The 25,219-nt window shown below is 40.0% G+C and overlaps 1 protein-coding gene across 1 annotated transcript in view; it reads right to left on the bottom strand.

Moving 5' to 3' along the window:
• Positions 1–25,219, bottom strand: part of KIAA1217 (KIAA1217 ortholog) — an 807,714-nt gene that overhangs the window by 516,915 nt on the left and 265,580 nt on the right. The window contains exon 2 of the mRNA XM_064368600.1: positions 3,153–3,301. The gene's annotated coding sequence lies outside the window, so the exon portion shown is untranslated. The remainder of the gene's footprint in view (positions 1–3,152; positions 3,302–25,219) is intronic.

Below are 25,219 nucleotides of genomic sequence, written 5' to 3' on the forward strand. Positions count from 1 at the left end.
TGGATGATGTTTTCAATTGCTATGAAATCGGTAAAAAAAAAAATCGATCAGTTATTTGCTTCTGTTTCTGACTTTTAAAACCCTTTTTATTTTAAAACAGCAGGAAGAGATGGGTTGAACAAAAGGTGGTATCACTGAGAACAGAAAGAAGGTTCCATTTGTAGAGCATCGTAGTTTCCCAGTCATCTTAGTCATTTGATCTTGTGGCATCTCTGTGACTCAGGCTTTATCTATGACAAGAGCACAAGCTCTGAGGGATACAGAGCCATTGAGACTTTATTGACTGTAATCATTGCCTTTTTTTTTTTTTTTTTTTTTTTTTTTTGCATTTTACCCTGTCATTTTTTTTAAAGGTTCATACAGTTCAGGTTTTATTAAACGTAAAGTCACCTAAAGAATGGGAAATTAGAACATGATTCCTGTTAAAATAATACATTTGAGAAAATGTTTTAATCTTAACTATCACTGTAATTGATCAAGCATGCAACAGACATTCTTTTATAAGATATCCAGTCCCTAATTTCCAAAATGCCAGATCAAAGGCCTTAGCTATGCAATATATTTTATGAGTATCAGTGATTAAGTCTGCCTGCCTATGGCCAACCACAAGGACAGAGACCCCATACAGATACACAGTCAGCTCAGACAAAGTAAGTCTTAATCACAGAATAAGTCTTTGAGAGCAAAACTCCCAAGCTCAGAAAGCAAAAGAGTTCTAACAACTCCTGCAACAGAGACTAGAAAAAGTGTCAGGAGCCAGAAATATTAACTACAGGCTAAGTGGTGGTCATTTCCACTTCCTTCCAGAGCTCGGTTCAAATCCTGACCTTACCACTTAGTGACTGTGTGATCTTGAGCTAAGCACTTCAACTTTGCAGGGTCCTGTTTCCCTGTGTATAAGTGGTGATACCAACACATCATCCCCGTGCATGGCTGTGAGATGAAAAGATATCACACACACTGCACAGCATGTGGCATGCAGCAGACATCGAATAAATAGTAACTATTGTTTGGTAGCATTGTGATTATGTACAATCCTGGGTTTGCAATATCGTCAGTGCTAAAATTTGAAACACATTTATTCTTTATATTCTAGCAAACTAGTTCCAAGTCTGGTTTTCAGATACATTATCTAGTTTGGGCTTTAAAAATCCCTGTAGATGTTCTGCTCTGCTTATCAAAGGTTCTCTTAATGCTTACCCTAGGGTAAGTAAATTACACAGGATTCTGTTCTGCTTGCTATTATTCTTCCATGTGGTAGTGGGTCAACTCCTTTACTTCCTATTTCCTCCTACCACATTCTATACCCAAAAAAGGTGCCAGTTAAGTTTTAGCCCTCCTTTAAAAATGAATTTCCATCTTTATTTTATTCTTTAAAATGACTTAAAGTGGTTGCAAGTTCTTTTAGTGCCCTCCAATCCCAATTCAGGCAACAAAACAGTCACAGGAGAGAATGATTAGTGCTTTTGCCAGGGTCGCCTCCCACGGATGACTTTGTAATGAACTATGCATCCATAAAAGGTTGACTCTTTGATCTCTTGCTGCTTGTACAACGCTAAAGCACAAGGCATTCCAGGGCAAACCACACAAAGAGAGAGGAACACAGGTTATTTATGGTAGTCCACTGACCCTAAGTTTAGCCTAGCTCTTTAAAGATTCAAATACACACATCATATTGACTGCCAGCTCTGCTCCCTCGTGTTACAGCAGCGTCTAATGGGGCGGTAGCGTAGGAATGTCTGATCCCTGGCTTCTCCCTGGGGTGAGAAAGGTAGCTGGTTTGGCAGAGACAGTCACAACAGTATTTATAGAGACAGCAGAAAATAGAATCCATATGCTTACAAAGGAAAGTCAGAGTAAATCACCGGGAGCTAAGAAGACTCCTGAACTCCCTTTCTGAGGCCTGTTTGGCTTCTGGCACAGACTAAACAGGACCCACCTACCAGATTTCTAGCTGCACAGAATCCAGCACCCACACGCCCTCCTTCATCTGATGGTGTTCTACTAACAGTGTCACTTTACAGAAGGAGGGGAAACAGCCTCTTTGGTTGCTTGAATTCAGAAGCTATTTTGCAAGCTTTCTACCATCACTCAGGGAACTTTTGCCATCACTCAGTGAACTTCCTGTTTCAGAGCTGGTGCAAACATTCTGACATTCAGGAAGCTAAGTTCAATGCTTCCTGACAATGATTCTCTGACCATGATGGCTAAGGCCTTCCATCCCTCTGTGATGTGGCTCAGTGCTGAATTATACAGCTCACTAAACCAAAAACCAAGTTGAATGAAGATGGTATTGAGACAAGATTGATCATTTATCTCTCTATTTATCTGTCTGTCTGTCTGTCTGTCTATCTATCTATCTGTCTATCTATCTAATTCCCTACCTTCCTTTGGATCCAATATCAAAATTTTACATCTTGCAGTCAGAATGTTGAGGTCTGTATGAAAACTTTTGTAATGGGAGAAAATGCAAAATGTTAATAGCTTTTGTTAGCATAAAATATTGAACTAGTGGATTTACGAGCAGAATTTAGGCTGAATGAATACGATAAAGTTGGGGATTGAGTCATCTCACCATTTCAGACACTTAAGGCCATTTAGGCTGATTTGGGCAAAGCAAAGGGATCGCAATGAAACTGGAAAATTAATTTTAGTCCTTTTATGGGATCCTGACTTTGATCAGAATGATATAATTGGGCAGGCCCAAAAGGGACTCTTATTTCTGATTCATTCTATTCCCTCCATAGACGCAGACAGTCATCAGGTATCTACACAGTTCCCTATATCCTTTGCCAAAAAGTTCATGTTCTCTGAGCATTTTCATATTCTTTAGTCATTATCATGGCTTTGAGCCAGAGTCTGAGCACAAAGACAGGCATATAAATGGATCAATACACGGTCTGAAAAATAACACATAAGCCACTAACCCTGTCTGCAAGACCAAAGGAAGAATGGCTAAAAAATAAAGGAGCTGCATATCAGAATGAAAACCTGTGGGAAGATTGCAGGGTTCATTTGGACATTTTGTTCCACTGGGCTCAGAGAGGGAATGAACAGAAGCCAAGTTTTATAGATAGGACTTTACCTCATAATTCATTTACTGCCAACATGATGATGCTCATTTTACGATTTAATAAAAAGATAAACGTTACCTAAAAAGAAAGTGAGGAGGAGGAGGAGGACTCCACGGAGAAGTAATGCAGTCTTTCAGGGGTGAGTCCCAGGGGCTCTGGTTGTGGTTCCGCTCTGTCTCCAGGACACAGTGCAATCGGCCACAAATTTAGGACCCCAGAATCTCCATCTGTAAAATACAAGTCATACGGAATTGCTCCCACTTTAACTGCTAACTGAGTAATTAAAAACGCATGTGGATAAAAAAAAAAAGGAAGGAAAAACAAAAAATGATATACAGCCTGGCTCAGGATGCTTTGTAATTACACAAAGGGCTTTAGAGTTATCCAAAGTTTGAGTTCAAGTTAACGTCAGTTTTCCAGTATTTTCCCCAAAACATATAATCGGACACTACGAAGGAAAGTAAACACATTCGACTAAGTCAACCATGAAAATAAGAGTTGGCTTAGGTAGTCAGAGGCAGAAGGAAGTGAAGAGGGGCCAGTTGAGAATGAGAGAGGCTGAATGAAAAGCTGAAGCATTGCAAACTCGCCTCTCTGATCCCTTTGTTAGGGAGTGACATGCAGCTGCCGTGGCTATGTCGCTCCAAGAGCCTGATGTACAGAGATGCCTGGTGCCCTCAGCCACACCAAACAAGACATGGGCATAGTCATGGGAGTAAGGACAGGTAGGAGAGGCTGGGCCACTGGTGAGCATGAATTGCCCAACATAAAGATTTCTGTCTAAAGAGAATTTCTGAAGCCTGAAGACTTCAAAACTGTGGACAAGGCTGAGAGGCACCTCTTCTGTGGAGCAATGTTTTGGGATTTGGGGACCCAGGAAAATGGACTTGACATTGCAACCCTCCCCTGCACTTGGTAGATTTCTATGCTGCAGGAAACTGCGGTGATTTAGTTGATGCTAGAAAACTGGGTGCTCACAGAATAAGGCGACTGGTTACAACAGTATTTTTCCCAATCGAAATTTGTTTCTATAAACTCCTCTTAGGATCCTGAGAAACATATTTTAAGGAGAAGGAAAATGATGGATTAAAGTATGGAAAAAGGTCATCGAACACACTTATGTCACAAACACATTATTGAGTTTTGACCATCATTTAGTAGCCAGGTTATTAAAATGTGAACTATGTCCCCATTAAAATATATTGTAAACATTCTGTTGGGTTTTTGCCCTGAAATGCCCATGCTGTTAAACTTTTAAAATATTGGCTATATCCATACAATTTAAATTATTTGTTGTGCTGAGTTCAATTAGTTATGAACTAATTAACTTTAAGTTTCTTTTTCAAGCTCTTTTGGGCATTAAAGTGGTCCACTGGAATGGTATAACCCAGGAGAGATGAGCGGCCTAGATGTCAGGTGAGGTCTGGGTTTCTGGGGAAGCTATTTGATCTCTGGGCTGCTTCTTTACCAACAATATAAAGCTATAAGTTCTTGATGAGTAGAGAATAGTGGCCCACCTCTGCTAATCTATATCAGAGGTTCTAGTGTTCATTCTGTGACCACTTCATCATAAAACTTTGTACAAATTCTTACCTACTCTGAGTTCTTCTTTTGTTTAATACTTAGGACAACATTTTCTTCACTCACCACACTGAGTTCCACTGGCCACTGAATGACATCAAAACTGTGAAGTATTGAAAACTGAAAATCACTACAATGTACCAACTACCCGGCACTTTAACAAGGCACCATACTAGGTCTATTGCTGTCACTTTTAATAACAACAAATCTCTAGGAAGCTAGAAGTGATCTCACACATTACTATGAAGGAAAGCGACTTTCTAGATTTAAAATAATATTCCTAGTGAGTAGTGGACTCAGGATTTGAACCCAGGTCAGTCTGACTTCAAAGTCTGGGATCCTTCCACTTACATAAACCAGTGACCAGGTCAAGGAGTGATTATTTTACCCAATAACATAAACATAGCTGTTTGATTGCTTCAAATTATTATTGGAATAATGGTAATAATAATCAATTGCCTGAATGTCTCTGTAGTGAAGTTCTCTAGGGTCAAATCTGGTGAATTTGAATTAACTAGGGGAGGTAACTAGCTTACACTGAGTGCCAAGCATTGTTCCCCATACCTTATCTCATGCTATCCTCAGGACAGCCCTACCAGCTGGGCACTGTTAGCCTGATCTTGCAGATAAACAAGTTGACGCTCTTAAAGGTTAGATACATTGTCCAAAATCACATTCTAAGTGGCAGAGTCTGATTCCCAAATCCCAGTCAGCCTAACTCCATAGCCCATTCTCTCCATGGCTACTCTCTTTCTGTGTATGCAACAGTTTTCAATTCTATGTGAATAAGTTTACTGTTTGGGACAGAAAGTTCTAAGCTGCTCCCGCTATCCCTCTCTTTTCCTTGAGTCCCATTGTGCAATATTCCCACTTTGGTCCTCCAGGACACCAAACAAGGCTTCTGGTCACCCCTGGTTCCACAGTTCACAGCCCTTCCTTCCCACTGGATTGGCCCAGTTCTATCCCTGTTCCAAACATTTGTATTCATCTTTTCTGCTCTTCTTCTCCGAAATCTTTGTCTCAATGACTATAGTTTTGCTCTCTTCTTTCCCCTTTCTGAACGTGAGAGAGAAGAAGAAAAGAGCACTCTAAGAAAGTTATATATAAGAAGGCAGACAATTTGTGCATGCACAGTGTAGGTACTGCAACAGGACATGAAAATATATCTTGAATTATTTGCTGGTCACTGGATCTTGTTGAGAAGAAATTAGCAATAATAATCCATTGCTTGGATCTCTCTGTAGTAAGCAAAATTCTCTAAAATCTAATCTGGAGAATTCAGACTCATTGGGGGATGTAATTGAAAAGTGTATTAGAATATAGTTCCAAATATAGTTTTATTATTCTTATACAAATAGAGTAATTCCAGTTATACTACGAAAAATGGCCAAGTAGAAGTTCTTAAGGGATTTTGTTACAACGAATGAATAAGAACTCTTGCCATCAGTCTGTGGTTGTTAGAACAAAAAGATGAGTATATCAAGACACTTGGCTTCACCTGAAAATTCTTGTCTTTGAACAAAATAAAAAGGCCTCGGCCGGGTGCAGTGGCTCATGCCTGTAATCTCAGCACTTTGGGAGGCCGAGGCGGGTGGATCATGAGGTCAGGAGTTCGAGACCAGCTTGGTCAACATAGTGAAACTCTGTCTCTACTAAAATACAAGAATTAGCCAGGCATGGTAGGGTGTGCCTGTAATCCCAGCTACTCAGGAGGCTGAGGCAGGAGAATTGCTTGAACTCGGGAGGTGGAGTTGCAGTGAGCTGAGATTGCACCACTGCACTCCAGCCTGGGCAACAGATTGAGACTCCATCTCAAAAGAAAAAATAAATAAAAATAAAAACAAATATATAAATTATAAAATAATTAAAAGGCCTCTGAAATATTTTGGATATTGCTACCCAGTTTGCAAGATTTTGGATGAGAGGATTTATTTAGTAAATATAAATTTCAAATCAGTTGAACTCCAAATTACTTAAAAATTAAAATACTTTGGAAATAACAGGAATAGGAATAGGACACCGAGTCTGAATGAACAAAATTTTCCTGTTTGACTGCTGCAAATTACTCCAGTAACAGAATTATAGAAATCATTCTGTGATTCAAAATGCACGTGAAATCATCAGCGTTACCCTGCGACAGCACAGTATTTGTGAGAAAAGCAATTGTGAAACTCGCCTCTTTTTGCAACAGACTTTCTCTCACTGGTCCCCTGGCAACCGGTCAGATTTTCTCATTTGAGAATTTCAACCTGGTGCCATACAGTAGATACAAATGCAAGAAAGTAAGGTGCAATTTCAGCAAATGTGAAACAGTTGATGATATTCAGAGTTAAAGAAATACTATTTGAAGGACATGATTAGACAATTCTCAAAAGAAGATATACAAATGGCCAAAAAACATTTTAAAAAATGCTCAACATCACTAATTATCAGTGAAATGCAAACTAAAACCACAATGAAATACCACCTTACTCCTGCAAGAATGGCTATAATTAAGAAATAAAAAATAATGAAGTTGGTGTGGATGTGGTAAAAGGGAACATTTTTACACTGCTGGTGGCAATGGAAACTAGTACAACCACTATGGAAAACGGTGGGCAGATTCCCTAAAGTACTAAAAGTAGATCTACCATTCAATCCAGCAATCCTACTACTAGGTATCTTCCCAAAAGGAAAAAAGACATTTGCACATGCATGTTTATAGCAGCACAATTCACAATTGCAAAGATGTGGAACCAACCGAAGTGCCCGTCAACTAGTGAGTGGATTAAGAAAATGTGGTATATATACACCATGCAATACTATTCAGCCATAAACAAGAACAAAATAATGGTATTTGCAGCAACTTGGATGGAGTTGGAGACCATTATTCCAAGTGAAGTAACTCAGGAATGGAAAACCAAATAGTATACGCTCTCACTTATAACTTGGGAGCTAAGCTATGAGGATGCAAAGGCATAAGAATGATACAGTGAACTTTGGGGACTCAGGGGAAAGGGTGTGAGGGGGCTGAGGGATAAAAGACTACACAATGGGTACAGTGTTCACTGCTTGAGTGACAGGTGCACCAAAATCTCAGAAATCACTGCTAACAAACTTACCCATGTAACCAAAAACTACCTGTACCCCCAAAACTATTGAGATAAAATAAAAAAATACTATTTGAAGGACATAAAAGAGAGGGGTTTGGGTTAATTTTGTCCTTATCAAATAATGCAATTAATTGCTAGTTATTGCTGGTTTAACGTGAAGAAGGGCAACATCTGAAGTTGGATGGAGCAGAGGTCCCCATCAGAACTCTGGGTGGGCCCACTGGAAGTGTGAGGAGGGTTGGAATAGCAGGAGCAATTCCTGCAAAGAAGGAAAGAGGCAAGGTCTCTGGATTGTTCTAAAGGTGCCTCTGTGGTGAGAGGTGGTGTCAATCTGAGTAAAGCGTGTGACCTGAGACTTGGAGCTGACCCAGGCCCAGACCTGGACAACCCATGCCTGAGCCCTCTGGAGAGGAGACTAAGAATGAATTGGAAAGAGCCATGAGTGACTGTGGCCCCGATTAGAAGTTGCTAGTTACCAGCAGTAAGGAGGGATAGGCGGTAAGAGCATCGAGGGCAATCACCATAAATCTGCCCATCTCGCCTCCTTCTGAGGTTCTTCACCTTCCTGAGAATATACCCACAGCCCCAAGAGACCCATGAGATTGTTCACCACAGCCTGCATCAGCTTCCTGCCTCTTTTTCTCTTTCCAGCCTCATCTCCTATCACATCCCCCATAGGGACCCAGTGCCCAAGTCACGGCTGAACTACTGGCGGCTGCTTATTCAACTACGTTCTCTCGTAACTCCAGGCTGTTGTTTGTGACTCCCTCTGTCTGGAATGTCCAGTATCTGCCTGAAACGTCACCTACACAGCCTGCAAGATACCAGAGCAGCACCCTTTCTTCTGTGAAAACCATGGCAAACTCCTCCTTGCTAAAGTACGGCACGAAGTAGTGGCCGAGTGTGCGCTCTGGATGGGACAGCCAGGGCATGAGCTTAGACATTCGCCTCGCTCAGGCAAACTTCTGTTTCTCACTGTCAAGGACTTTCTCTGGTGCAAACACAGCCTCCATCCTATTCTTTCGAATCTTCCTATTCAAATCACCACGTTCTGTATCAGTTACCCTCTCAAAGATTCTGTTTCCTCATCTGTAAAAATGGGAATTATAATGATGGTGATAAAAATACACACATGCCATTTAGTTATCTTAATAAAATAAATATCTGTGAACCATATAGTAAACTCTCTGGTATACAACAAGGGCTCAATAAATGTTAAGAATCTTTTAATATATCTCATATAACGTATCTTACGTCACTAAAATACTTGTTTGTTTTTTATCTTCTCCACTAGAATCTGAACTCTTCTGGGAGGACCTGTGCCTTACTCATTTTGTGTTTCTCACATCAGAAATAACATTTGTCGTATAGTTTGATCATTCATTCAATAAGAACTCATCGAATGGCTCCTCTTTGACAGACATTATGCATACAAAGCATGGCAGATGTATGAATGAATGGGGTCAGGAAAATAGTATATAAGTAACTCCAATTATTACATAAAGACCATGGCTACATTTTGTAAGATGAGTCATATTAGTTAAATTATAAATAGAGCAACATTTCAATTAAAATATACTCACATTGGCAATAAAAGCAGCTCTGTGTGTGTGTGTGTGTGTGTGTGTGTGTGTGTGTGTGTGTATACTTTGCAGTCTGGCCCCATTCTACGATATCTTTATTGTTAAGGTTTTAATTCAACAAAATCAAACCTCAATGTACTAAAGAACTCTAAGAGATTATCTAGTCTTTCTCTAAAACTCCAGGCAACGGAGGCCACACATTTTCCCCCAGATAACCAATTTCCAGAATGCTGTTTCTCTTTCCTGCCTCTCACTTGCCCTCAGTGCCCATTTGAACACATGGGAGGCCCATGGAGGGTGAGTAGTGCTCCACCTCGTGAATCCCCAATTTGTAGACAAGGCATGGGGTCTGACAGCCGGAGGAAGTTGTGTACTTGACAGTGTTTTCTCATGGTTGTCAATCTTTCCACCATGTTTGATACAGTTAAAAAGCCTGTTGGATTTCCATGACTATTCAAATCGTCACTTGAACCTCAGGATACCGCATGGCACAGAAATGACATCATACCTACAAGATGCACGTCGTGTTCCTCAACGCCCGACGTAATTGTATTAGTCCGTTCTCACGCTGCTGCAAGAACATATGCGAGACTGAGTAATTTATAAAGGGAAGTCCAGCAGGTCTGGAGAAGCCTTAGGAAACACAATTGCGCAGAAGGGGAAGCAAACCCGTCCTTCTTCACGTGGAAGCAGCAAGAAGAAGTGCCGAGCAAAATGAGGAAAATCTCCTTATAAACCACCAGATCTCGTGAGAACTCACTCACCATTACTGGGACAGCATGAGGGTGATTCCCTCGATGATTCAATTACCTTCCACTGTTCCCTCCTACAACGTGTGGGGATTATGGAAACTACAGTTCAAGATGAGATTTGGGAGGGGCACAGCCAAACCATACCGCTAATTATACAAAGGTATACTTTACTGAGGTGGATTTTAAAGGTATACAATGCTAGAAATTATGATAATATATGAAGCATGCTTCCAACACTTTTATGAGCTTTACAGTAATCTTTTTTTACTTGTTTGTTAGATAGGGTCTTACTCTTATCACCCAGGCTGGACTGCAGTGGTGCAATCATAGTTCACTGCAAGCTCAAATTCCTGGGCTCAAGCCAACCTCTTGCCTTAGCCTCCTAAAGTGCTGGAATCACGCGGGAGGGATCACTATAGTAATAACAAGTCAATAGCGGCACAGGAACTTTTTATTAGTTCTGATGCATTTCCCCCTCTATAATGAATATTGTGGGGAGCGTCTACCTTTCAAAACTCCTTTGCGTTATTGGGAAATTCTCTGCCATGTCAGCAAACCTACCCCCTCATCCCTTAATCTAAGTGGAAAGGGTAAGACCCTTCTCAGATACTTCCCTTCCCCTTCCCCATCCCTGCACCATCCCTGGCTGCCAGTGTCCAGGTGGGTGATGTGGACTCGACTCTAAACCCTGAGAGAAGGACTCAAGATGATGAGAAGGTAGAAGCAGCAGTGGCAGCAGTGTGGGAGTGACTTGTGGCAGGAGAGGGCAGTGGTGGTGCCCTGGCCACATTGCTCCTGCTCCTTGGTAGTGACCATCTGGTGCTGCCAGGGTCCAGTGCTGCCTGCAGCTACTCACAGGGTCAGTGAGTTCTCCGTCTCCTATCCCAGGTCCCGATTCTTACAAGGAGGCACCGTCCCTGGGCCAGACACACAGGTTTCACCCTGTTCTTCTGAATCTTCCTAATTCAAATAAACCAACAGACTAAACAAAGCAACCACTACAAATATACATACAACCATGCAACCCACTTTATTCGCATCCTCATGTTAAAAGCCAATGCAGCTATTTTCTTATAAATTGTTTAACAGTGTGCAGAAGAAAAGCAGAAAAAAACTATATACAGCGATTTTTAGTGATCGTTATTCTCAGAAACAATAATAGAAAGCTATCCCAATGATAGAAATCTAGTCTGCATATTTGAATACATATCTAAATATACTGTCTGTTACGCTGTAATTTTTACAATGCCTTCTTTCTCTCTTGAAATATTTCTAAATAAAGAACCATAGTCAAACATTAAATCTGGGATGCACACTCACTTTGAATTGTTTTTAAATCAGTAACCACGCTCAATTAGCATCATGCTTCTGCTTTTGCTCACAGAATCGAAGTATTTTCAGTGCAATGCAAAGGCCCTCTGCTTATGAGGATTCTCTACTGAGCCATACAATCAGTGAGACCTTTTGTAAGTGCCCAGTTCCTCCAGCTAATTCTCCCTGTTGTTCAGAATGAAGTTCAGAACAGAGTGTCATGGAAACTGAATTGGCCTTTTTAACTGTATTGAACATGGTGGAAAGATTGGTGAACATGAGAAAACATCAGAAGATTTATCTAAGTACAGAGCTTCCTCTGGCTGTTGCCCCGTGCCTTGTCTGCAAATTGCAGGATTACCCCAGGTTGGGAACTGCTTGCCCTCCATTGGTCTCCCATGTATTCAAATTAGCATTGAGAGCAAAGGAGAGGCAGGAAGGAGAAACTGGGTCCTGTAAATTGATTCTCTGGGGGAAATGCATGGCCACCGATGCCTGAAGATCTGGATGCAGACCAATCTCTTGGGGTTCTTTTCTGCATTGAGGTTTGATTTTATTGAGTTAAAATCTTAACAATAAAGATATTTGAGGATGGGGGCAGACTGCAAAGTATGTAAAAGTCAGGAAGGAGATCACAAAGAAATAAAGGCACCAGGCAAAGGATATTGGTTTGAAGACTTTGCTAAGGTGAAGTCTCTTTTTTTTTCTTTTTCTTCTTCTTTTTAAACGTATAAATGGATTTACTCATGTTTGAAAGCAACGGAAAAAGAGCCAAAAGGAGGGTAAAATTGAAAATAGTTGAGAGGACCTTCCTGGGGAGTTGGTATAAATGGGATCCAGAGAACGGGCAGATAGATTGGTTTTAGAAAAAAAAAAAGAAAGAAAAGAAAAAAGAAAGAAAGGAAGAAAAGAAGGAAGGAAAGGAAGGAAGGAAAAAAGAAAGAAAAAAAAGAAAGAAAGAAAGAAAAAAGAAAAGAAAGAAAGAAAAAAGAAAAGAAAAGAAAAGAAAGAGATCAGGCAAGCCCCCTTCTCCACATCTCCTGGCTTCAGGGAGCCATGAACAAAAGCAGTCAATGTCCCCTGGAGAAATCACTCCAGGTATGGGCATGGCTGTGCGCTTCTTCCAACCTCCGCCATTCCCTACACCTCCTATAGAACTGAACTGGCACTGGGAGGGAGAAACAAGTAAGAAAAGGAAGCGAAGACCCAGAAATAGGTTCTCTGAATGAATATACAGGGCTGCTGACGCCTGAAGGCTTTAATTCCCTCCACGGACAGAAGGCCACCAAAATGCTGTCAGTCAAAGGCCCAGGTCAGTTACATCTCTCTACCTAGAATTAGATGTAAAGTATATGTTCGAATTCCAAGGAATAAAATGACTTGTCATGGTAGAGAGGGTTTCACATAGAAAATATTATCCTGAAGCTTTCCAGCTTGAGCTTCTTCCTATAGCTACCTACCACAAATTATTTTTGCAATAAAAATAAGCTCCCAGAACAAACTAATTACATGGGAGAACAACTTACATTTCACTGCAGTTTCCACAATATTTATTTTTCCCATCAAATATGAGTTAGCCAAAGTAATTAGGAGAAATGATTAGCAAAGCTCTTTACTGAATACAGACTCAAGCAACTTAAAAAAGTAAAGTATTTCTTTTCAACGGTGGCTTTAAATTCTATTTTCTTTTAAGCAGTAATCAATTTTCCCTTCAAGGATACCCTTTTGGGGGACATGTGGTAGTCTGAGAGAATGTAACCCTTCTCCTGAAAAGAATACTAAGTTCGTTCATCCTTCTTTCACAGTAGAACTTTCTGCAAGTTGGTAGGGATCATGAAATGTGGCTGCTACTTCCTTAAAGAACACTAAAAGCACAACCTGCTGAAACCCCAGTACAGATCATTCGTAGGAGAGACTTGGGAATCACCTTTGAGAAAGGTTAGACCATGCAGCTGTGCTGTTTTTCAATTCTCAAGTCACCCTGGGCTTCTAAGAAGTAACAGTGAGTTTTGAAGGCATTGTATCTCCTCTTTACACCTTTACCTTTTAAAATACCGGGGCTGCTCAGGAATAAATAAGAATAAAAACCATGTGACTGAAATCACATTTTCCCCTGTGAGCTAGTTAAGTTTTGTTGGAAATTCCACAATATAAGCATAAACTAGCATTTCTCTTCATTCTTTTGAACTGTGGGAATTCAGGCTTATAGAAAAATCTACAAAAAACAACAATAAAGATCAAAGTTAAAGTTCATTTTTACAAAAGCCTGCTTTTTAATATATTAAAATTTTATAATTTTATACATAAATTGAGATATGAATGGATTACTATTAGTTCCTATTATTTCATGGTTGTTTTATGACTTAAGATCTTCATGGAAACTGCAGTTTTCAAGGGCTTCAGTATGGCAGTTAGCATTTTCAAGTGAACCAGTGGACTTTTTCTCTTACCACTCCTTCAGCAAACATTTACCGTAGGTCTGCAGTGTGCCAGGCACTGTGACGGGTGTTGGGTACACAGTGAAAAAGAAAATAGCGGCCTGGTTTCTGCTTTTGTGCTTGTTGTCTAGAGAAGAAAAACCCACCTCCAGGAATCACCGGCCCAGTGCTCTCCTTTCTGCATAGAGAAATTGTCTCCTTCCTATATCATAAATCCATTTTGCTCTTATGGTCCCCAAATGCTACACCTTCCCCATCAATCCGAGGCAAGAAGGAGCGGAAGCACAATGACAATAACTTGATTTTAATGGTTCCTGCTTCCTGAACAGCATAAAGGCAAGATCCTCTCTGAATATCTTTGAAATGACTGCATTTGCTTTGTTTAAGGGCAGGAAGGGCTGAATACCGCTCTCGGTGCTTCTAGGCATATTCAGAGGCTAGAAGTGGGCAAAAAAGGGAGGCAGGGGAGTTGCTTCTCTATGAAACAAGACACAGGCCTCTTTGCTATGGGCTAGCACCAGCATTTCAATCCCAGTTTGAATTTGCAAAGCGTGTTTTCATCATCTGTGACATTCATCACGGCACCCCGCTGAGATGGACCATTCCATGACTTCCATTTTACTCAGGAGAAATAAGAAACAAGAGGTGAAGTGACTTTCCCAAAGTCAATCATAGACGGGGGACCAGGATTCAGAGTTTGCAAATCCCTGTCCTGTGCTGAGCGTGTTCAACCATACGTTTAACCTTGCCAAAACATAAGCGTTCTATTTTTGCTGTTTAATTAATTAGAATCAAGACACATCAGGCAGGCAGGCGGCACCTGGTTCATAACACAGTGGTGTTACTTTATTGCTGTTTCAATCTAAAAACGTAATGTGCTTCCAAACTTCTCAACGCTTTCATGAGACGGTCCCTGGATTGCCACTTCCACCTGTCTCTATTCTCACGTATCTTATATTTGCAAAATTGCCCTGAGAAAACATTACTTGGGAAATGATGAAAAACCCAGTAGAAAAGAAAAAAAAATGCTCTCTTAATAATGAGGAAGCCATTTACCCTAATTTTGTTATATATAGACACCACACACGCACACACGCACGCACGCATGCACACAGCAGGCCATAATCGGCTGTAATGGAATTGATAAAGTAGAAAATTTGCTTGAGGGTTTTTTACCCCAAATCCTGCAATTATGAATATGTCAAGTTTCCGGAGCAGTGGTTTTTCCAGGAAGGATTCTGTCATGTTTCCTTTTGCCATTTACCAATTTGATCAGTTTTTTTTTTTTCCCTAAAATCTAAGAGCAGCATTCTAAGTACTCCAGAGCATAGGGGACTTGCTCTTCTGTTTTTCTGTAGGATTTTCCAGGGACCATGATCTCCCCAATGACCAGAGCCACCCCTGCACCCCTAGTTCCCAGGGTAATGCTTGGCACATGGCAAGCACCGAACGAAAATGAATCTGAGTGTGAATCTGTTCTCTGGTATTACCATGCGCTTTTGCGTTCTTTTAAATTTTAATAATGTGGATTAGAGGCAACACTTTAAAAGACATGGAAAAGCAAGTTTTTTTATTTTTTATTTTACAGCTCAGGGCAAGGGTATTACATAATTGTAAATAACGCATTCCTATTTCGGATCTTGAAACCAGTGAAAAACAGCCATTTGAGACAAGAAGATAATGACACGCTCCCAGTAAAACCAAATACTGTATTGGTTATGAAGAGAAAATCCAACCTACGCTTAACAATACTTCCAGATTTACTAGAAGTTTCTACAGTTTTAAAGTCTGAAATGTTGCCTTAGGGTTTTAATGAAGCTCCGGTTTGAGGACAGAAAAGGTTGTGTGGTTTGGATTTGACTTTGGTCAAGACTGAAATCGTTCGTGGGCACAGCTTCATACTGCCCCCTGGTGGGGTGATGCTGAACTATGCTCAGAAACCTTCCATCAACCTTAGGGTCAATCCCAGACATGATCTTGGCTTTCACAGCAACACCTTCAAGAAAGGCTACTGAGTCTAAAGTTAAAATCCTCCTTGATTTTCTGTCCCATTTCTCCAAAGCTTGACCTGGTTATAGAAAGAAAGGACAACTGCTTAAAAGGGGATGTTAGGACTCCATCCGGAGAACCCAACAACCACGACAGTCCCATGGATAAGGTGGTGCTGGGCTGTGAGACTGTCCTGGGACCTAAAATCAGCACAGAGGAGGTTTCCTCTACACCAGATGTCCCTGGTCCTCAGCTACTGAACCCCCATCCCTCAAACTCCCAAATATCCACACCACAACCCAAGCGTAATATGGCAACTAAAAGATCACTGAGGCCATGTTCGGCTTGAATAGTCATCAACTTGTGACTCAGAAACCAAGAAAAGCTTGTCCATGTGAGGGTTTTTCTAAACCTGGTCAAGAACACCGCACAGTCATGACCAGGTTAGACCAAAGACAGTTTATCACTTGCATTCTCCTCTTTCCCTCTGGGGATCCACAGGTCTGCTCATGAGCTAGAGTAGTTGGGAAGCCTTGGCACTTGCTACTGTCACCTGTATCAGGAGAAGCGGGAAGACCTGCAACCTCAGGACAGTTTCTCTGTTCTCCTGAAAGTTTAGGGCCCTCAGCTGAGATTTAGGCACAAAAAAGAGTGAGACTCCATCTCCAAAAAATAAAAAAATAAAAGGAAGCTATCAGAATCCCTTCATTCATGGGGAGAAGTGACTGCAAGGACTCTTAAATGACATATAAGCAACGAAGAATGAAGTAAAGCTGGCGCTGTATCACTTATTCCACTGTCCCGCAGTGTTGGTTCAGTTGATCCGGCTGGTTAAGAGAGTTTGGCCTTTCTTACTCCTGCCACCCTCACCCTCCATTTTTGTCCCTTCTAGAGTTGCAAACTCAGCGGAGGAGGATAAATAGTGTGACTCTGGCACAACCCAGCAACTCTCCTGATGCATTTATCAGAGCCAACAGGGATGCCAGCTTGACAGGGGTAGGGGCCCTGTGTCAGCTCAGGTCTTGTCTCTCATATCCTGACCTCAAAGGTTCCTCCTAGACCATTGGCTGGGATACGTTCCTTCTTATCCCACCACGAGGGCTTCCCAAAAAAAAACGATGGCCCTGTTTTGGCCTTTCTTGGTTGCCAAATAAACATATCTCATGTAGAATACTTCTTATCCTGGTGGGTTTTCAACCTCAAGTCAGGACATGAGCATATTCAAAGTGATTCCTTTCCCCTGCATTGCCTTTGCCAGCCCCCATCCCTCTCCTGTTACTCTTGGGTCTCATTCTTGACTTTGAAAAGATGGCAATGGGGTAGGCAGGGATTGCATCTCCTTCTGGCTGCATCACATGAAACACTGATATCTTTGCTAGTAGTTTGAGCCTCACCATTTGTATTTCTTGGCTGGTCTCTGAGCTGCATTAGTTTTTTAGCTTCTTCACTTAGTGAGCTTTTGCTTTTTGAATGGACTTCTGAATACATATTTGCCAAAGTAATTTCCACGATGAATTAGCAATAAAAAGAAGACTTATAAATATAAATGGGTAGCAAAACCCAAAGTTCTCTAGTTGTTTCAGTTTTGTAGTCTGGGGAATATTTTTTTTATTTATTTTTTTAGTTGCATTTTAGGTTTTGGGGTACATGCGAAGAACATGCAAGATTGTTGCATAGGTGTATACATGGCAATGTAGTTTGCTGCCTTCCTCCCCATCATCTATATCTGGCATTTCTCCCCATGTTATCCCTCCCCAACTCTCCACCCCCCACTGTCCCTCCCCTAGTTCCCCCCGACAGACCCCAGTCTGTGATGCTCCCCTCCCTGTGTCCATGTGTTCTCATTGTTCAACACCCACCTATGAGTGATAACATTTGGTGTTTGATTTTCTGTTTGTGTCAGTTTGCTGAGAATGATGGTTTCCAGGTTCATCTATGTCCCTACAAAGGACATGAACTCATCATTTTTTATGGCTGCATAGTCTTCCATTGTGTGTATGTGCCACATTTTCCCTGTCCAATATTCTTTTATGTTGCTGCAGAGTCGGAAAAGTAATTTCCATAAAAATGGGTTTTGGGGAGTCATCAGGCAATCATGTCATAATATTAATGGATAGCAAGACAATTTATGTTCTCTACTTTCCACCATGAAAAGCTGACCTACTCACAGGCTTATAATGAGCAGGCTTGCTATATTTAATGGGATAAAGTACTCAGCCTAGTAGTCAAGTTCTCTTAAAAGATATCCAACCAGCTACTTCCTATCATGAATCCCCCCCGTCCCCATCAGAGTATTCTCCTCTCTGATGCTGGGATATAAGGTGTTTATTACCAACTTAAAGTGCGTGCGCATGTTATCGCCTTCCCCAGAATACATTCCCCTGTCTGCTTCATGTAACTATATCATATATCATGGTTGTGACATACTGATAAATACGTGAAATGTGGATAGATAAGTTCTAGATATAGGAATACCTAGAAGTAGAACCTATGTAGATATCTGAATGTATGAACATGTATCTAGAACCTATCCCATTTTATAGTCCAGTTCAAATCCAGGGTGGTGTAGAGATTACTCCCTTTTGTGACCCATGGCACTGAATATATTACAGGTAGAATAACCACAGCACTGAATATATTACATGCAGGTACAGGATCCATGACCTCACTGCTTTATCCATCCATTTATTTTCTAATTAGAGAACAAGCGCCTTCAGGATCTTGGCTTGTACGTTTGTATTCCCACTAACCACTTAACTCAGGGCTATGCATATCTGAGTGCTTAGCCAGCAGATGATGGACTACATGAAAAAAGAACAGAGAAGCCAATGTAAACAGGATGGCAGGAAAACAGTGTCTCAGCACAAAACTGAACAATGATGTGTACGGGGCTAAAAGCCGTTCAAGTGGCTATATGGGAGCCGGGTTGAGCTGCATTTTGCTGTAGACCCAGAGACTGGGTTTGCAAAGCACAGGTTTTAGCAGAGATTAGGAAAGTACCCGATTAGTTTGATGATCCAATCATCACGGATGCAGAACTTGACAATCCTGGCTCTAAACATTATTTAAGCAGAAGGGCGCTATTTCCCACTTGGCTTTGCATGTGTAGCCAAAGTCACTTGTAACCCTTTATTTTCCAAGGGCAGGTTCCAAGTTGTATTGTCACTTTATCTCACTTGCCTGCAATTCCCTCACTCATAAAATGAGGGATTTGGGATATTGGATTGTTCTCTGAGGTTCTTTCTACCTCTAGAACTCTATATTCTCACAACCTACTTTCTTCCTCCATAGTCCTTTCCTCCTTTTCTGGCTGTCAGTCCCTGAGACGGTCAGTCAATGTATTTTTTAATTAGGACTCTTTGTAAAGATGTCATAGAGCAGCAATTTAAAAATAAAGCACAGTTCCTTAAGTTTCTATTTGCTTATGACTCTGTGCTCTTCCTATAACAATGTAACATTTTTGCAAAGCTAGTGTCACTTTAAACAGATATGCCTACTTTGAAAAAATATCAGAAAAAAACAAAGTACATGCTTTCCTAAAATACATCTTAGGAAATCTTTCTCTCCCAGCATCCAAAGACATGACTAATCATTAGACGAGTGAAGGAGCACCCACAGAAACTGAATTAGGAGAAGGGTATGGATTCTTTTGATTATGAATAAAAATCCACCTCATTTGAAAAAGATTATTAACATCAATGATTTAATAGTGAAGGATACTATTTTGCTGGAAAGAGATAAAAATGATTTTTAAGGCCTTCATGAAAAGAAGTAGAAAAGGGAAAGATTTAAGCAGAACTGACAAATAGAAAGATGAAAATCCAATCCCTTAATTTGTGTGCAGTTTTTTCTAGCACTTGCTTGGTAGGGATATATGTTGTATGATGTACCTTTGAGGTTAGAAGAGAATACATTTAATCAAACAGTTCTCTTCCCCTCTCTGCCTTGTTTACAACCAATGAATTAACCCCAATAAAGGTACTTTTGCAACACACCCAACTCCTTAGCATTCATAAACTTCATCAAATATGACATCATAAAAAAGGGGACATAGGATCAACTCTCTCCCACAGCTTGTACCCATGTCCCCCAAGTGGGATGTGTGAGGGAATTACTGCTTTTAGGTGTCTTATTTGTGGTAGTCCTGACCGAGGCACCTGTCATTCATTTCTTGATTTAATCCTTGCTAAAGTCTTAACAGGTAAGAATGGTCACCCTTTGTTTTGACTAGGAAAGAGGCTTAAAAATGTGACACAATGTGCAGTTACTTGTATGTGCAGCAGAATTAGCCTTCCATGATCCTTAACTCGGTTTTCTCAGGTCTGTAGGACAAAGAGGATGTAAATTACTTGTTAAGTAACTTATAGTTATTTGAAGGTAGTTCTGACATCAAATTTCTTTCTATGATACCACATAGTCTTCTTAAATAAAAATCCCTAATTAAAAGTAATGAGGGTACAGGAACTGCTACCCCAAAATATGGCATCTTGGAATATTGAGTATTTTAATACAAAGGAAATTAAGAAAACCACAGAAGCAGAATGGTCTCTCTGATCTTCTGTCTTAAAGAATCTTGGCCAGGTACGGTAACTCATGCCTATAATCCCAGCACTTTGGGAAGCCGAGACGGGCAGATCGTGAGGTCAGGAGATTGAGACCATTCTGGCCAACATGGTGAAACTCCGTCTCTACTAAAAATACCAAAATTAGCTGGGCCTGGTGGCATGTGCCTGTAATTCCAGCTACTCGGGAGGCTGAGGCCCTAGAATCCCTTGAACCAGGGAGTGAGAGATTGCAGTGAGCTGAGATTACGCTGCTGCACTCCATCCTGGCGACACTGCAAGATTCCATTAAAAAAAAAAAAAACTCTCATGTGACAGGTGACCTGCCCCCTATTCAGAGGGAAGGAATGTTACAGAAAGGCTAGAAGAATCTGAACACACAGGCCTTGCTAAGTTCTCCCAGTTTATCACAATGAGATCATACCCTTTTGTCCAATCACACCCCTCTCCAACCACTGGAAGTGATGTCCAGTCACCTCCATGACTATGCACTTCTTTATCGAAGCTAGCATAAAAAATACACAGTTTTATACATGTTGGGGTATCCATTTCTCTATGAAGCATCCTGCGTCACATAAAACTTACATTAAATATATTTGTGTGCTTTTTCTTTGTTCGTCTGTCTTCTATTATAGAAGCCTCCTCCATGTACCTAGGATGAGTGAGGAAAAGACATCTCTCCTCCTCCACAGTGGTGACTGTTGCTTATTTCTGCAAAGCTGAGGTACAATATGTTTTGTTGTTGTAATCTGAAGTTTCTGTTCCAACTGTTAAAGTTGTGCTTCATATAACTTAGATTATGCTGATTTTTCCAGAAAAGTCAATGAAACAGAAAAGTGTTCAGAAATTAAGATAAAAATTAATGAAAATTGTGCTTTTAATTAATCACATCAGCAAATCGGTGTTTTATATCAAGGTATTACGTAATGAGATTCTAAATCATGTTGCCAAGAATTTCTGTGTAAAACATTTCCATATGGTAAGAGTCTGTAAAATTTTATAACACATTCACAAATCATTGTGACAAGGAACACTGGTGTTAATTTCTTAAAAGTCAATGTCATTTTCCCAATATCGTTTTCTAATTTTATTTTATTGTGCCTTGAAACCTGAAAAACAAACCACATGCTTTCTTAGAAAATCAAAAACAGATACATAACTATTAATGTAAGTAAACAGGCTGAGACTGTATAGTTCTCACATACTTAGGATGTATCTTAATACATTTTAAAACCTAAAATGGAGCCTATATTTTGACACTCATTTTATTTCTCTTGTGCTACTTCACATGGTTTGTATGCATTTTGCATATTTATTTGTTTGTTTGGTCTTTGCTCCAACTACAAAGGAAGATGGTTCAAAAATACAGAAATTCTCCAGTTATTCCAAGCAGAAAGAGATACAAATCATATAATTCAATGATTAAAGAAGTGTTGAAAGGGTGGGAGGAGAACAAATGTAAATTTGATACTAGTTTTAAGAGGGTCAGGAAATTTCAGACACCCCAGGAAACTATTAGTTATAATTATAGTTTTGTGAATCTTTGAAACCAGTCATTATAGGGATGCCTTAAAGTGCTAAAAAAAATTTCCACATCTGCTAAAGCCCAGACACCTGCCCATGGAGCAACAATCTGGCTTCTGCCTGTCTTCCAAATTTTGTGAGAATGCTTCTCATTGGCAGAAACTAATCTGGAGCCCTCCTGGCAGAGGATTCTAGAAAATGGAGTTCTCAGGCTTCTAGCCCCCGCGACAGATGGCAAGGGAGTGGGTACTGCTGGACAGCCTACAGATAATTTGTTGAAGGTTCTGAATAGGAAGGATCCATGCTGCCTTTTAAAAAAATAAAGAAAACACTTTTAAATATTCACAGTTTAAATTTCCATCATGGTAAATATTGACAGAGAAAACCCACATAAACAAAATCTCTCTTTGGCATCCTCAAAACATTTTAAGAATATAAAGTATCCTATGACTTAAAAGTTTGCAAACCACCTTTAAAATATTTTCAGGATACCTGTGAGAGGTTTTGTGAACAGTTAAACGTGTTTATTTATTAATTAATTCACTTAAAAAAACAGTAAGATGAGCGGAGTTGGGGAGATGTTGGTCAAAGGATACAAACTTGCAGCTAGATAGGAATATGTTTAAGGGATCTATTGCATAATGTGGTGGTTATAGTTAATAACAATATACCGAATTCTTAAAAATTGCTAAGAGAGTAGATTTTAAGGATTCTTCACACACATATACATACACACACATGCACACACGAATGTGAAATAATACATACATTAATTTGATGTAGCCATTTCATGAGGTATACTTTTTTCAAAACAAGTTGTACATAATAAACATGTATAAATTTTGTCAATTAAAATAAATAAGTAAAATCATTACACATGAACATAAACACCATATTTTTAAATAAAAAATGGTGGCCTTTAAAAAAAAAAAAACAGAAGGGTGGCTTTTTTATTATTTTTTTTTTACTTTTTTGGAAATCTTTTTAACATCTGGCATAACAGATGATGCCTTCACTCTGTGCTCATGAAGAAATGAGCAATGCAAATAACTTTTAAGTATTATTGTGGAAATAGTCTGGTCTGTGAAGTCCCCCTGAAAATTTCTCAAGGACACTCAGGGTGCCTAGACCACACTTGGCTAACCGCTGTATTTATACATACCTAGTTTAGCTGTATTATTTGTTATGACTGTACTGCTCAGTTCCCCCAGTTTATCACTATTAGATCATGTCCCTCTGTCCAATCATACTTGTCCATTACTATCCACTTCTTTAGCAAAGCTAGCATAAAAAATACACAGTTTTTTTAGCCTCATATCTGATGCCTGACAGATTCACAGAAGATATTTGTTGAATGAATTAAGGAGTAAAAAGAAATTACATTCTTGTATTGTACACCGCACAATGGTATAGGCAACAGTCTGTAGATATTTTCAAAGGAAGTCTTTCTGTCACATTCATTCTCAGTCCTCGTAATTTTGCTGCAGAAAGACAGGGATGGGCACATGAGGCCACATTTGTGAAGTGACATAGAGTTGGCTTTCTGTATCCACAGGTTCCACATCTGTGGACTCAACCAACTGTGGATCAAAAAATATTCAGAAAAAGAAACAACAGAAATAGCAGTATAGTCATAAGAAATAATACATCGAAACCAATACAGTGTAATAACCATTTACATAGCATTCATATTGCATTAGATATTATGAGAGATGATTTAAAGTATACAGGAGGACATGCATAGGTTGTATGCAAATACTACATAATTTTATATCAGACACTTGAGCATCTGTGGATTATGGTATTTGCTGGGGGGGTCCTGGAACCAATCCCCCACTGAAACTGAGGGACAACTGTAATTTGATTCAGGCCAGCCTAAGACAAAATTGCAAACAGGATGATGTTTGTGTTCACTGCCTCTAACCCATGGTCTTAGAGTCAGAGAACCCTGACTAGAGGGATCTGAAAAGTCACTGTCCCTGTAATGTCTCTGATGCACAGTTTTATGAATCCCTGCTTTTCAAACTGGACAACACGTATCCCTGAGGTACTCTTGGTAGAGTGAGGAATATTCAAAGCTATGGAATGACCCTGGGATATCAACTTTACTCAAAGGCTTTGGGAATAGCAATACATTAAAAAGTATATCAGAACAAAGATAAATTCTGAAATGCATTATAAATTGTGTTATTAGTCTCAGTTCTTCCCCTCTTTCCACCATGGGACTTGCAAGGCAGTAGAATAGTCAAAGCACAATTTCTGCATCCATTGATTTGGAGTTTAGCCATGTGATGTGCTTTGGACAATAGAAGGGGGCAGAAGTGACAGTGGCCACCTTCTCTCCTAAGGCTTTATGACTTTATGAGAAGAAAGGAAGTCACTGGACCAAACAGAATATGGAAACATGCAGCAGACTTGAACCCAACCTCAACCTGGAGCCAAGGAAACCCAAAGAACCAAGAAAACCACATACTTGTTTTAGCCATTGAGATTTTGACTTTGGTTGTTATACATGGAACATTGACTAACATAGACATCAGTACCTAGCAGTGGAGTGCCTCTGTAGTGCTTCTACTATGCAGCATTGATGATGAGATCGGATGACAGGAAGTGAGGAAACCATTATAGGAGAATGGAAAAAATAGGGACCTGTGCTATGTAATTGGCAAGCCATTTGGTAAGTCTGTCCTCTGCGGTAACTCAGAACATGGAAAAATATTCATAATAACTTGTGGTGTCAGGTGAGAAGTTTTTGAGGCAAAAGATTGACAGAATGAGCTAGTTCACTTGGCAAAGTATTACAAGAGTCAGATGAACTCCTAAAAGACCAGTGTGCAAATAGAAGAGAGTCCAGAAATTCTAGAGCATGTAGAGTTGACAAATCAAAGTGTTTTTTATTAAATCAAAGATGCCATAAAGACACTGCATCAGGAAAAGATCTACTACAGGGCACTATCGTTAATAGACAACCTCAGGACAAACATGAAATCGAGACCTTGGTATTAATACCCTTTTTAAGACGGCTGAAAGAATTAAACTGGCTCTAAGAGAAGGTTTTAGCTGGAAAAGTGCCTCTATACAGATTGAGGGTATGGTCTCCCAGAAGTCTGTTCAGCTCAAAGGACTTCTTTTAGTCTATAAAGAGCCATGTCCCAAAAGAATGCTGGTTGTGACTTTGGCACGTGGAACTGACTGGCATCAAATACATGGAAAACACTGAAAGCTTTTTTTTTTTTTTAATTATACTTTATGTTCTAGGATACATGTGCTGAATGTGCAGGTTTGTTAGATATACATGTGCCATGGTGGTTTG

The sequence above is a fragment of the Aotus nancymaae genome, unplaced genomic scaffold, assembly GCF_030222135.1.
Source record: "Aotus nancymaae isolate 86718 unplaced genomic scaffold, 86718_ANA_hifiasm-v0.15.2.pri h1tg000077l, whole genome shotgun sequence".
NCBI lineage: Eukaryota > Metazoa > Chordata > Mammalia > Primates > Aotidae > Aotus > Aotus nancymaae.